Source organism: Xenopus laevis, chromosome 1L, assembly GCF_017654675.1.
Source record: "Xenopus laevis strain J_2021 chromosome 1L, Xenopus_laevis_v10.1, whole genome shotgun sequence".
NCBI lineage: Eukaryota > Metazoa > Chordata > Amphibia > Anura > Pipidae > Xenopus > Xenopus laevis.
In genome coordinates, this window is record NC_054371.1 from 20,900,658 (window position 1) to 20,913,748 (window position 13,091).

Below are 13,091 nucleotides of genomic sequence, written 5' to 3' on the forward strand. Positions count from 1 at the left end.
ATACCAGATGTCCTGGTTTTTACTTTACCACGGTAATTATTCCACATTATAAATATGCAGCCCTGTAAAGCCTAATATTTGTAGAATTAAGGTTGGCACAATTACAGGTATGGGACATGTTATCAAGAATGGTTGGGACCTGGGTTTTCCTGGATGAAGGATCTTTCTTTCATAGTTTAAGTCTACTAGAAAATCATGTAAACATTAAATAAAACACAATAGGCTGGTTTTGCTTCCAATAAGGATTACTTGGATATTAGTTGGGATCAAGTACAAGCTACGGTTTTATTATTACAGAGAAAAAGGAAATCATTTTTAAAAATGTGGATTATTTGGATAAAATGGAGTCTATGCAAGATGGCCTTTCTGTAATTCTAATTTTCTGGATAACTGGTTTTCAAAAACAAATCCCGTACCTGTACAATAAAGGGTGTCAGACAACGTCCCTTTTACTGAATACAGTGATATTAGGCTGGAACTGCCCTACCCAAATGGAAACCTGAGCACATGATGACCTGCCCCACAAAAACCTTTTAAATGCCACAGGCCTGCCCAAGAGATACTTAGGCTTATATGTATGCCACAAAGCAGACACTCCTTCTAGTACACTATATAATCTGCCCATCAATATAAAAACATCAGACTCAGCTGAGCTAAAGGGCACCTGTTGCTTAATTTTTCTATTTCACCTGGAGAAGGGAACCACCTTGAAAGCTTGGGCATTATATAGCTTGGGACCACAAGTCAGTCTAGACATTATTGAAGACTTACTATTGAAAAGTGTGGACAATGCCCTAACGACAGCATTTAACACGAGGTGGGCTACAATCTATGTATTCTGTACAGCGAAGCTTACAATCTACAGTCCCTATCACATTCACACACACAGAGCCAATTAACAAGCTTGAATGTTTTTAGAGTGAGTGAGGAAACTGACATACCCAGAGGAAACCCATGCTAACATGGGAAGAACATAGTTGGGGCTCATTAATCAACACTGGGAAATTTGGCCCGTGGGTAGTAACCCATGGCAACTAATCAACTTGCTGCAATCTTTGTTTTACCTGCAGCTGGCTGAAAAAAAGCCAATCATTGATTGGTTGCTATGGGTTTCTGCCCATGGCCAAATTTGTCCAGTGTTGATAAATGAACTCCACAAATTCCAGATGGTGCCCTGGCTGGAATTGAACCTACGGCCCCAGTACTGCATGACGACTGCACCAGCGTGCTGCAAGACAGGCAGGTGGTGATACTGTGCAGTGGCTTTTAAATTTAAGGCGCACAGTCATAAATTAGTCCTTAAAAACAAATATTACAAAACGTGGAACTGTTTCAATGCAATTGAAATTCTGCCTGGTGGAAAAGGTTTTAATTACTGGATGGAATTTCAAGGTATTCCATGTTGGCCACATGATATAGAAGGCTACTAGTCACTTTCATAAATTGGCAATAAAAAAGTTTTTTTAAACAATAAAAACCTCTTATTACAGGTCATAAAAGCAGAAACGTTCTATAAATGAAACGTTTGGATGAAACAAACGAGCTGACAAAACGTTTGCCTATTAGGGACAAGCCGGCTTAGAGTTAACGATCTTTTCGCAGACGAGTAAATGTGAACACATGTTGGAGCCCAGGCAGCGGAGATGTAGTAAAAAGGCCCGGCGTGGCTTAAATTAAAGCCTCTCCATGTCTAGTGCCCCTTAGTATAAACACTTCCCATTGCCTGAATATCAACTCAAGGCTCTGGTTTACGTTAAACCCTCAACCTGCCCCCCAGGACTCACATTTACTATTTAAAGAGGTTTTTTTTCGTTTTTTTTTTTAGTGTGGTTTTTTTTTTTTTCTTCCTTCTGCAAAATTGCCTTTCCCCTATTACAAAGCCAGCATGCAATTAGCCTGCCTCTTACAAAATCTTACAATTGTTCTACAGTACAGAGGAAAACCACAAAATCACAGGGCTAAAGGGAACAGCTGAAGGTAACGTAGTTTGCTATGCAGCCTGGGCCTAAAAGTCATACACGGGGAGGCACTTTTTTTTTTTTTAAACTCCCATAAATTAGAAACTTATTAATAAAATCAAATTTTCTCAGCCTGGACGAATTGAATCGACCCGATAACATCGAATAGAATTCGATTTGAATTAGAAAAACTTGAATCGAATTAAAAAAACTTGAATGTCAGGAAGGCTGCAAAGATCACCAAATTGATCCCCGAACATCTCCCATTGACTTATACAGCAATTCAGCAGGTTTAAAGTGGCGAATAGTCGAATTCGAGTTCTTAAAGGACCACAGTATGATAAATGTCAAAAATCTAATTTTTTTTTTTTTAAAAACTCGAATCGAGTTTGGATAATTCACTATTCGAATTTGACAGTTCTGACCATAAAAAAATGAGAAAATTCAAATTCTCAATTTGACCCTTAAAGGAGAAAGAATAGCATTTTACCCCCGGGCAGGCGCTTCTATCAGCAGAAAACAGCACGGGCCCGGGGTTCTTCTAGCGACCACCATGGCGAGATCCTCTTCCTGCTTCTTTAGGTCTTCTACTGCTCATGCGTCTGCACCAGGAAATTTGAAAACCGATGAAGCAGGAAGAGGATCTCTCCGTGGTGCTCACAAGAAAAACCCGATAGGAGCTCCGGCCCGGGGTGTCAGGTAAGTAAAAGTAGTCACTTGGGGGTGGCTAACTTTTGGCACGACCAAGTGTAAAATGCTATTCTTCTCCTTTAAAGGAGAAGGAAAGGTGAAGACTAAGTAAGCCTTACCAGAAAGGTTCACCTAAATATAACTGTAAACTCTTAAAGTAATGCTGCTCTGAGTCCTCTGTCAAAAGAAACAGCATTACTTTCCTTCTATTGTGTACTCATGGGCTTCTGTATCAGACTTCCTGTTTTCATCTTAAACCTCCTTGCCCCGGGTGTGAGCATGCTCAGTTTGCTCCTCTTCCCCTGTTCTCGGCTGTGATCTGAGCCCAGAGCTATGAGTGAGCAGGGAGAGACTCAGACAGGAAGTGATGTCACGCTAAGCTAATACTGCAGCTGCTATCCTAAACAAACTGAGAGCTTCTAGAGCTTTTTACTTAGGTAAGGTAAAACATTCTACAGAATAAATATAGCATGCGAGCTTGCACTATTGATAATAAAATATTGGCAATAAAATGCCTCCGTAGCTTTCCTTCTCCTTTAATAAATAAGCCCCTTAGCCTTTCCTTTTTATCTCCTAGCTTTGAAATGCCAATCTGGCCTCAAGTGTCTTTCTTTAAAAAAAAAACGACTATTTATAAAGTGGATGGCAGAGTATTGTGAGCTCCATGAGGCCGTGTCTCACCTAACATAACCTCCGGAACACCAGCTGCGTCTTCCTGTCTTACAGAATCCTCCCTTCAGTGACCTGCAACACTTGCACGAAGGCACGGAGAGAGAGCAGGCGCTCTAGAGTTAATGTGTCCTTCTAGATAGTTCCTGCTGTAGTTAAAGGAGATACTTTTATCTTGGTATAATGCTTAAAGCCGAGGCACTTGTGGTATACCAACCTGTGGCCCTGCAAACGACAATGTTGTTTAACACAAGGTTTTTTTTGTTTTTTTTTTACACAATATATAATTTTTCCCATGACCATTTTAGGGTCTCGTCATGGATATTTATTAACAGAACCAGCAGGTGCAGCTCCTTTACAATACCAACCTGTGCCTGCATACCCTAGGCAGACAATGAGTTAACAGCAACCCATCCAGAAGAAGAAAACACATGCTCTACAAACAGCCCCGGTGCAGAGGCTTTAGGCAGAGAAACGCATTTAAAAAAGCAGCACAGGCGCCCACGCACTTTACATGTTATTGTACACCTTGCCAACCCAGATGGCACGAACAGACTACATGTGTGTGGGAGCCGTGCGTCATGCAGGAGAACAGAAACGCACGGGGATGTTACCCAATACTGCGAATTTACTAAAAATAAAGTGTCACAACCTGAAAAATTATTTGTACATACATACACACACGTACATATATGTTTTTTATTCTGCTGCCGTATTTCTGCATAGAGCGGAGGAAAATAAAGAAGCTACTGTAAAAAGTTTAGGAGACTAAGGAAGTGATGGAAGAGAAGGTGCTTAATCATGGTGGCTTTAGTTACATGAAGGTGCCGGGAGTAGGCAGGGAGTGCCTGTCATGACGGAGGAAGAGGAGGAGGGTGCAATAAGGCAGGAGCCCTGACAATACAAGGACACATGTACCTGTGCAGCTGCCTTCCTCACTGCTCTCGCTGGCTGCTTCCCTGCATATGAGCCAGCACAGCATCACTGCCAGGAGCAAACGCACACTAACACATGCCTCCTGCAGCTAAGCCCGCCCACCTCTTGCCCATTGGCCGCTACTCTTCTACACTTTTTCCTTTTTTTTCCCCCCAAGCTTTATTCAAACATTGCAAAGCGAACATTAACAACAACCAGAAAAAATCGGAAGATCAGTACATTCTACTGAAGCTTCATTACCCAGAACCAGCAGTGCAGAAACCAGTGAAATATGGATTTTAGTTGCAATTACATTTACGAATAATGTCAACTTCCTTTAAAAAAATGCGATGCATGAACTAAGTTGGTTAATGCGAGAGGTGGGGATAACTGGGGGAAGGCGATACCTAACTACAAAAATCTTTGGTCTTCTTAACCAATACTCTGTATTATATTGAAAGTTAAAGGAAAACTATACCTTTATCAAGACCAATCATTGGTCTTGATAAAGGTCTTAGGAACAGACCGAAACGTTGACCTCCTTTTTAACATGTACTGAATAAAATTTATCTTTTTAAAAAAGCTACAAAGGATCCCAGTGTGCACCTTACCTTTTTGGATTTTATATATATATCAGTAAATATTGCCCTTTTACATAGTTTACCTTGAGCCACCATTTTGTGATGGTCTGTGTGCTGCCTCAGAGATCACCTGACCAGAAATACTGCAACTCTAACTGTAACAGGAAGAAGAGTGGAAGCAAAAGACACCACTCGTCTGTTAATTGGCTCATGTGACCTAACAAGTATGGTTTGTTAGGTATGTTTGTGTGCACCGTGAAGACGGTTGCCACCTTTTCTGGAAAAAAATACCGGCCTTCCTATATTTTTGTGGTTTTTCCCTATAAATAACATTGGCATCAAGCAACATTTTTACCAGCCAGGCCTGTAAAATACCGGCCAGGTGGCAACTCTAACCGTGAATCCTACAATCCCAGGGGGCGGCCCTTATTTTTTAAAATGGCACTTTTCTATTTATGATTACCCAATGGTACATACTACTAAAAAAGTATATTATTATGAAAATGGTTTATTTACATTAAGTAGGGTTTTACATATGAGCTGTTTTATGCAATATATTTTTATAGAGACCTACATTGTTTGAGGGGGGTATAGTTTTCCTTTTTAAATACATGCTTGTGTGATTGGGGAAGGGCTATGAAAGTGTGCAGACCAGACCCAGTTCTAAATACGCAATGTTTATTTGTCATTTTAATAACATGATTGCTCTGTTGCTAATGTATGATACTATGATGCAAATAAAAACATTTTAAAAAAAAAATGTCTAATTTTATTTATTCTTTATGCCCAACAGATAGGCTGGCTCGTGCTGAACTGCAACTCTCAGTCTATAACAAATCGTGCAGGCAGAATAAACTTAATTTTCTGCATTATCAGCCCAATCGTTGGGAAAACAGAGACCGGGGGGCATGCAATGGATTTTTCAGTCTGGAAAAATGAATCCAGTAAAGAATTCTGATTCCGCTTTAAAGGGCAAATATACTTTTTTTTTTTTTTTTTTTTTAAATCAGACATGGGCTGAGCCTGCAGTATTATCCATACCTGATGGGACTTCTCTTAACAGCTCATGGGAAAGATTTGCTCCCCGGGGCCAAACAGATGACAAGTTGTACAGCAAGTTTTAAAGCTGTCAGTACCCAGTAGTAACTTCATTTTTTTTTTTGTTAAACCAGATCTTGCAGAGCCACTGATCAGCTGGGAGTGTGTGAAGACATTCTTCTGTTTGAGGGGAGAAAAGCAATGCTATAATATTTATTACAGGCCTGGGGACTAGTGGAAATTTCCAGCAGCCTGTATGTACCTGACTATTTTATCCATGCAGTCATACATCTGTTGCACAGCCGCCCACGTGAGAGCTTCGGTTACCTCCTGTCCCAGCTTGTATACCAACCTGTGCTGCTGCAGCTTCTACACAAGTAACTCACAGGGGCCTCTATAGGGGCCACATACTCCTCTCTCTCATCACATACCCCCAAAATATTTGGGTACAAATAGGCTAATTCATTGGTTTCAAAACTGGCACTTGCTTTGTAATGTTTAACCCTTTCAGGGAAGGTCACAAGTCTTTAAAGTCTTTTAATAGTGCTGCTCCAGCAGACTTCTGCACTGAAATCTGACATGAGGCTAGACTAGGGTTGCCACCTGGCCGTTTTTTTACCCGCCTGGCCGGTAAAAATGATGGTTGATCCCAATGTTATTAATAGGGAAAAAAGAAATATATAGGAAGGCCGGTATTTTTTTCCAGAAAAGGTGGCAACCCTCGGCTAGACACATTGTCAATTTCCCAGGTGCCCCCATTCATGTGACTTGTGCTCTGATAAACGTCAGTTACTCTTTTCTGCTATACAGAAAGTTATAGTGATATCACGCCCCCTCCCACCCCCAGCAGCATAACAACAGAACAATGGGAAGGTAACCAGATAACAGCTCCCTAACACAAGATAACAGCTGCCTGGTTAGTCTAAGAACAGCACTCAATAGTAAAATCCAGGTCCCACTGCAACACATTCAGTTACATTGAGTAGGAGAAACAACCGCCTGCCAGAAAGCAGTTGCATCCTAAAGCACTGGCTCTTTCTGAAAGCACATGACCAGGCAAAATGACCGGAGATGGCGCCTACACATCAACATTACAACTAAAAAAAATACACTTGCTGGTTCAGGAATGATATTTTATAGTAGAGTGAATTATTTGCAGTGTAAACAGTGTCATTTAGAAATAAAAACGACATCATAAAAATCACAGAATCCCTTTAACATTCTGATTATAGTTTCAATCTGCACCTCCAACTGACAGCCCATTTAAGCCACGCTTAACTACAACTCCCAGCATCCCCAGTTTAAAAGCAGCTACAGAGTCCTCCAGCTACACAACAACTTAGTAGCCGAGGCGAAAAAAAAAAAAAAAGACTTTTGTGAAGTACAACCCTTTACTCCAAGTTTCCCGATTTATGTAGCCAAAACCCAACAGAATTATGAAACACTGGGTACATTTTCAGTATTCACACAGTAGCCAGACCATAAACAGGCCCTGGCCGGGTGGGGGGAGCAGGAGCATATACAGAATTGGATCTTTTTGCCACTGAAGCTGAAATGGGCCACAATCAAGGGCTGTCAGGAAGAGGAAAGCAGTAGCCACTCAGACGAGTGAACACCTACTGTCATAGCAGAAACTAAAGTTACTATGTAATATTTATATTACTGAATGATTATTAAGGGACAATGCACGTTTATTTTGAATTCAGCCTTTATTTAAACTCCATACTGAGCAGTCCGTATCATAAACAAAGCATTATGTGAGCAATTGCTGGCTCCATAAATGATATATTTCCCCCCATCAGTTGTGGCTCATAACCCTTTCCCCCGCACATTAAGGCAGTTAAGTGTTTAAAAGCAACACCTTCAAGTGCACCCTTATCTACAGAAACCCCAGCCCATATCTACACATATTCCTTCCTGTAAACCACGAGGCATTTATACACGTATTATCTGCGGGTTTGATCGCATCATAAACCATCGTAAAAACAAAAAAACACAAATTTGCCCTTTATCTAAAAATTTCCAGTTACACGATCCATTGGAATTGTGAAATTCCCTTTATTATGCACCGTGAAGTTCAGCCCCATGATCCTGGCCTGTAAAAGCCCTTGTGTACTTACCTGGCCTGTCTGTAGTCACCAGAACACACACAATAACCATGCAGCGGAGACTGGAGGATTAAATCCACACTTCTCTCTCTTTAGTAAAGAAAAACTTTCTCACGGCCTTCTTTTTTTTTTTCCAATGCCCAAAAGATTAGAAAGAAAATAGCGTGCAGGCTATAAATATATCACAGAGGCCTTAAAGCGCCACATGGTGGAAGTCCTGAAACCTTTTTTTATTCAAGCCTTTCAACTGATACAGATCGGAGCCCTGCTATAAGTGAAGCACTGTCTGAAAGGGGATTTAAACCCATAAATAAAATTATGCCTAATGAAAGGAAATAGCATTCTAAGCAACTTTCCAATTTATATTCATTACTTCTTTTCATTGGTTTTAAAGTTATTCATAACTATATACGTCACTGAAAGCAGGGTCTGTCTGTCATTTTCTATTCTCAGACAATGTAGCAGAAGCTAGCTAATTAAAGGGGTCGTTCACCTTTAGGGTCAGGGCACACAGGCCGGCTTAAAAGTCACCGGCAGGACTCTCGTGAGGCAATATCGGGCGACTTCGGAAAACAAATCGATCCTAGTGCCATCCCGCCCGCGATTCTCATTTTAGCCGGCAGGAAAGCAGGGAAGGCAGTTCAGGGAGATTAGTCGCCAGAAGAAGAGGAGATTTGTTGCCGGACGACTAATCTCCCCGAATCTGGCTGTGTGACTGACCCTTAAAATACTTTTTAAATATGATGTAGAGAATGAAATTCTGTGACAATTTTCAATTGGCTTTCCTTTTTTAATATTTGTAGTTTTTTAATTATTTAGCTTTTTATCCAACAGCTCTCCAGTTTGCAGTTTCGGCAATCTGGTTGCTAGGGCAATTTGATGGGTACATTGATTTGAATAAGAGACTGGAAAATGAATAGGAGACGGTCTGAATAAAAAGAGTAATAAAAAGCAGCAATAACAATAAATTTGTAGCCTTACAGAGCATTTGTTTTTAGATGGGATCAGTGACCCCTATTTGAAAGCTGAACAGAGAGAGAGAGACAGAGACAGAGACAGAGACAGAGAGAGAGAGAGAGAGAATTTAATCCCCAAAAATTTTGCCAAAAAGTAACTTTTAAAGTTTCCAATATACATTTATTAAGGGTGCACCGAATCCAGGATTTGGTTCAGGATTCAGCCAGGATTCGGCCTTTTTCACCAGGATTCGGATTCGCCCGAATCCTTCTGCCCGGCCGAACCAAATCCTAATTTGCATATGCAAATTAGGGACAGGGAGGGAATTTGAGTAACTTTTTGTCACAAAATAAGGACAGGTTTTCCCCTACCGACCCCTAATGATTCGGATACGGTTCGGTATTCGGCCGAATCTTTCACGAAGGATTCGGCCGAATCTTTCACGAAGGATTCGGGGATTCGGCCGATTCCAAAATAGTGGATTCGGTGCATCCCTAACATTTATACATGTTTTCAGCTGTGTAAATGTAATTTCTGTGGAAAGAAGCGTCTGTCGTTTGCTATGCTCTGCCCTGGTAGTTCTCACTCCTAAAAACTCCACAGCAGAAGTGAATCAGTCTGTGAAAATGAGTAGAAGGCCGGCTGCTGCTACATTGTTTCAAGAGCCAGAACCAGGCACACACTGCTTTCCTTTGCATTTTATAGAACTTTGAAACCACTGGAAATTCTTCTCGAATGCATAGCTGTAAATTGCTTTGAAATTACATTTTCTTTAAACTACAGGCATGGGATCCGTTATCCGGAAACCTGTTATCCAGAAAGCTCCGAATTACAGAAAGGCCGTTTCCCATAGAATCCATTTTATCCAAATAATGGAAAGATTTAAAAAATTATTTCCTTTTTCTCTGTAATAATAAAACAGTGTCCTGTACGTGATCCCAACTAAGATATAATTAATCCTTATTGGAAGCAAAAAAAGCCTATTGGGTTTATTTAAGGTTTACATGATTTTCTAGTAGACTTAAAGGGCATGTAAAGTCTAAAATAGAATAAGGCTAGAAATGCTGTATTTTGTATACTAAATATAGACATGAACTTACTCCACCACAAGCCTAATCAAAAATAATTTATGCTTTCAAAGTTGGCTACAGGGGGTCACCATCTTGTAACTTTGTTATACATCTTTGCAAGACTAAGACTGTGCACATGCTCAGTGGGGTCTGGTCTGCTTAGGGATCGTCATAAACAAAGCTGCTTGAGTTCTGCATGGCTGGGAATTAAGGCGGGGGCTCCCCCTGCTGTTCATAAGCATGATTGTTTCCCTGCTCAGCAGTTAGGGACCGTCTGACAATTCCTATCCACAGCAGTAAATGAAGGGAGAATTTCACTGCATACAGTCGGTTTCTTATAAAAATAGTACACATTTTTTAATTAAAGTATATTGGAGATCGGTTTCGTTTTCATTAAAGAAAGTAAAAATGGGATTTTATTTTTTTGCCTTTACATGCCCTTTAAGGTATGAAGAGAAAATTAATGGAAAGATCCATTATCCGGAAAACACCAGGTCCTGTGCATTCTGGATAACAGGTCCCATACCTGTATAACATTTTAGTTCTGGGCTTACAGGGGCTTTAAGTATGAATGTGAGCACAGACTCCGCATGGATCTTACTTCACACGCAGAGCAATCACATTCCCCAAACACCGATAAATCCGTCCAGTACAACAATACTCCATGTGCTTTTTTTTCCTAGAGAAGCAGAGCATTGTCCCAGCTGGGGGGGAAGCCATTTTTCCTCTACAGATATAAAATTCTGAACAGAAAACTTTCCAGTAATCTGCAGCAATCCTTATAAACTAACTCCCAATACAAACTTCTATGAACAACAAAGAACACTGCTTTCCAAAAAAAACTGATGTTTTAACTCATTAGCAATAAAAGAGTCAAAAATCACAAATATCTGGAATCAGTGAATATTAAAATGAAGCAAATGACTTATAATAGACCCAAGTCCAGGCTCTCATTTAAAGACAATGGAATTGACAGCTTCTATTATAATATTATTTGCTTGCGAGGGAGGAAGCCACAAGCAGCGAGTCTCAAAGTTACCCAGTGGTGTGAATTAAGGAAACTGTAGGCCAAGAATGAGTGCACAGAGTTAAAGGAGACTCAGGGAACATTGCATGAAAGCAGCTGCCGAGGAGTTGAGTTACACCAACGTGAAACCTGACCCCCAGCGCCTGATTCCTGGGGAGCAACATTGTTACAGACACTGCCTGACACTGGACTCACAGCAAACCCAGCCCTTTGTTAGAATATTGGGGGACTGCAAAAAATATATAAAAAAAAATATATAAATATTGTTTATAAAGAGCCTTATTTACAGTAATTGCAGTAGCCCTTTATGGAGCCATTTATTATTAAATATAGGTAAATGTCATACATCTGATATATATATATATATATACACACACATACATACATACACACAGTTATGGGTTTCTTTATCCGGCAACCTGCTATCCAGAAAGCTCCGGATTACGGAAAGTCCAAATTTTTAAAAAATGATTTCCCTTTTCTCTGCAATAATAAAGCAGTAGCTTGTACTTGATCCAAACGAATATATAATTCATCCTTATTGGAAGCAAAACCAGCCTATTGGGTTTATTTTATGTTTTACATATTTTTTAGAAGACTTAAGGTACAAAGATTCCAATTACAGAAAGCTGTTATCTGGAAAACCCCAGGTTCTGCGCATTCTAATATATATATATATATATATATATATATATATATATATATATATATATATATATATATATATATATATATATATATATACGGAACTGCAGTTTTTTTTATTTTTCTGTTGACACATAAATACATTAGGCAAACTTATCTTATATAAAATATGCCTCACATTTTAGGATCCCTATTTAAACACAGCACTAATAGGTTAAATATATCAGATATTGAAAAAAATGCACAGTTTATTACACTCAGGAACAGAAGTAATATACAGATATATAGATATATTCAATATACAAGTCTCCGGGTACACACATGAAAGTTTGGGTAAATTCAATATACTTTTTTAGTGCACACAGAAAATGCTGCATGTGTAAATTCTCATGTAAATGCCAATGCAATATATATATATATATATATATATATATATATATATATATATATATATAATCAAAAATGCAGCACTTTCCCAAATTTCATATAGATAGATATATATATATATATAAATTATATAGGGAGATATATATATATATATATATAGCCTGATTAAAATAGAATCTAAATGAAGGGATCCAATATAAAGTCTATGTAACTAGAGCTCTGCACAAAAGGGTTGCATTGGTTACAAGGGGCCCATCCTGAGCTGCAGACAGTAATAACTTTATAGAAGTTTAGAATTGAATTGCACTGATGTGGCCCCAGCCTGCAAGCACACCAGCATAGCAGTTACCTGTGTCCTCTTTAAGCCTCACCGGTATTACAATTCCGGGAACTTGTGCAAGAAGCTTTTAGCAAAGGTGTAGGGAAGAATGTAAAATAATAAATGTACTATTTCCGCGTCTCAAGCAATATCACTGCTTCTGCAAGAGCAACTAACACAGCCCTCGCCTATGTGGGCTCCAATGAGTGCCTCCAGGCAGTGCACTGCTATATATAGATTCAGCCGATACCATCTTACACGATGAAATAGGGGAGCACAGCAAAAGAAAAAGCGTCCAATTCAGTCACATTATTTTAAAGCGTGAATGTCACTTACTGATAAAGACAGATCGGCACACTGTCTAACAAGGATCTGCCTTTTCTCCGAGGCTACGCACGAGTCCTGAAATCCATACCCCCCTTTTATCAGAGAGTTGAACGGCTCCGGTTAGTTTACAAATTATAAACAAAGAACCTCGTGGGAACCAGAGACACACGCTGTCTTGTACTGCGGCTGGCTGAGAGCTAGTGCTGCCCTCTATTGGCGCTGTGGGTTACTGATACTATAAATGAAACAGGAATGCTGCCTCTGTAATCAGTAACCCACTTTTCCTGTTGCCTTTTTTTTATATTTATCCCAGGGAATTTTACAAAGCTTTCGGTTTTGTAAGCACATAATTAATTTCTACTTTCCACAAGGAAATATGGAGACACATTTAAAGAATGTT

General features: G+C 39.6%; 1 protein-coding gene across 4 annotated transcripts in view; it reads right to left on the reverse strand.

Moving 5' to 3' along the window:
* fam53a.L (family with sequence similarity 53 member A L homeolog) overlaps nucleotides 1-12,822 on the reverse strand; it is a 74,783-nt gene extending 61,961 nt beyond the window's left edge. The window contains exon 1 of one of the 4 annotated variants that reach the window (XM_041587534.1): nucleotides 12,701-12,822. The gene's annotated coding sequence lies outside the window, so the exon portion shown is untranslated. Of the gene's footprint in view, nucleotides 1-4,235; nucleotides 4,337-7,971; nucleotides 8,343-12,394; nucleotides 12,583-12,700 lie in introns of those variants that run through there. The other 3 variants (XM_018227931.2, XM_041587539.1, XM_018227941.2) reach the window with 3 other exon arrangements.
* Nucleotides 12,823-13,091: the final 269 nt, after the last annotated feature.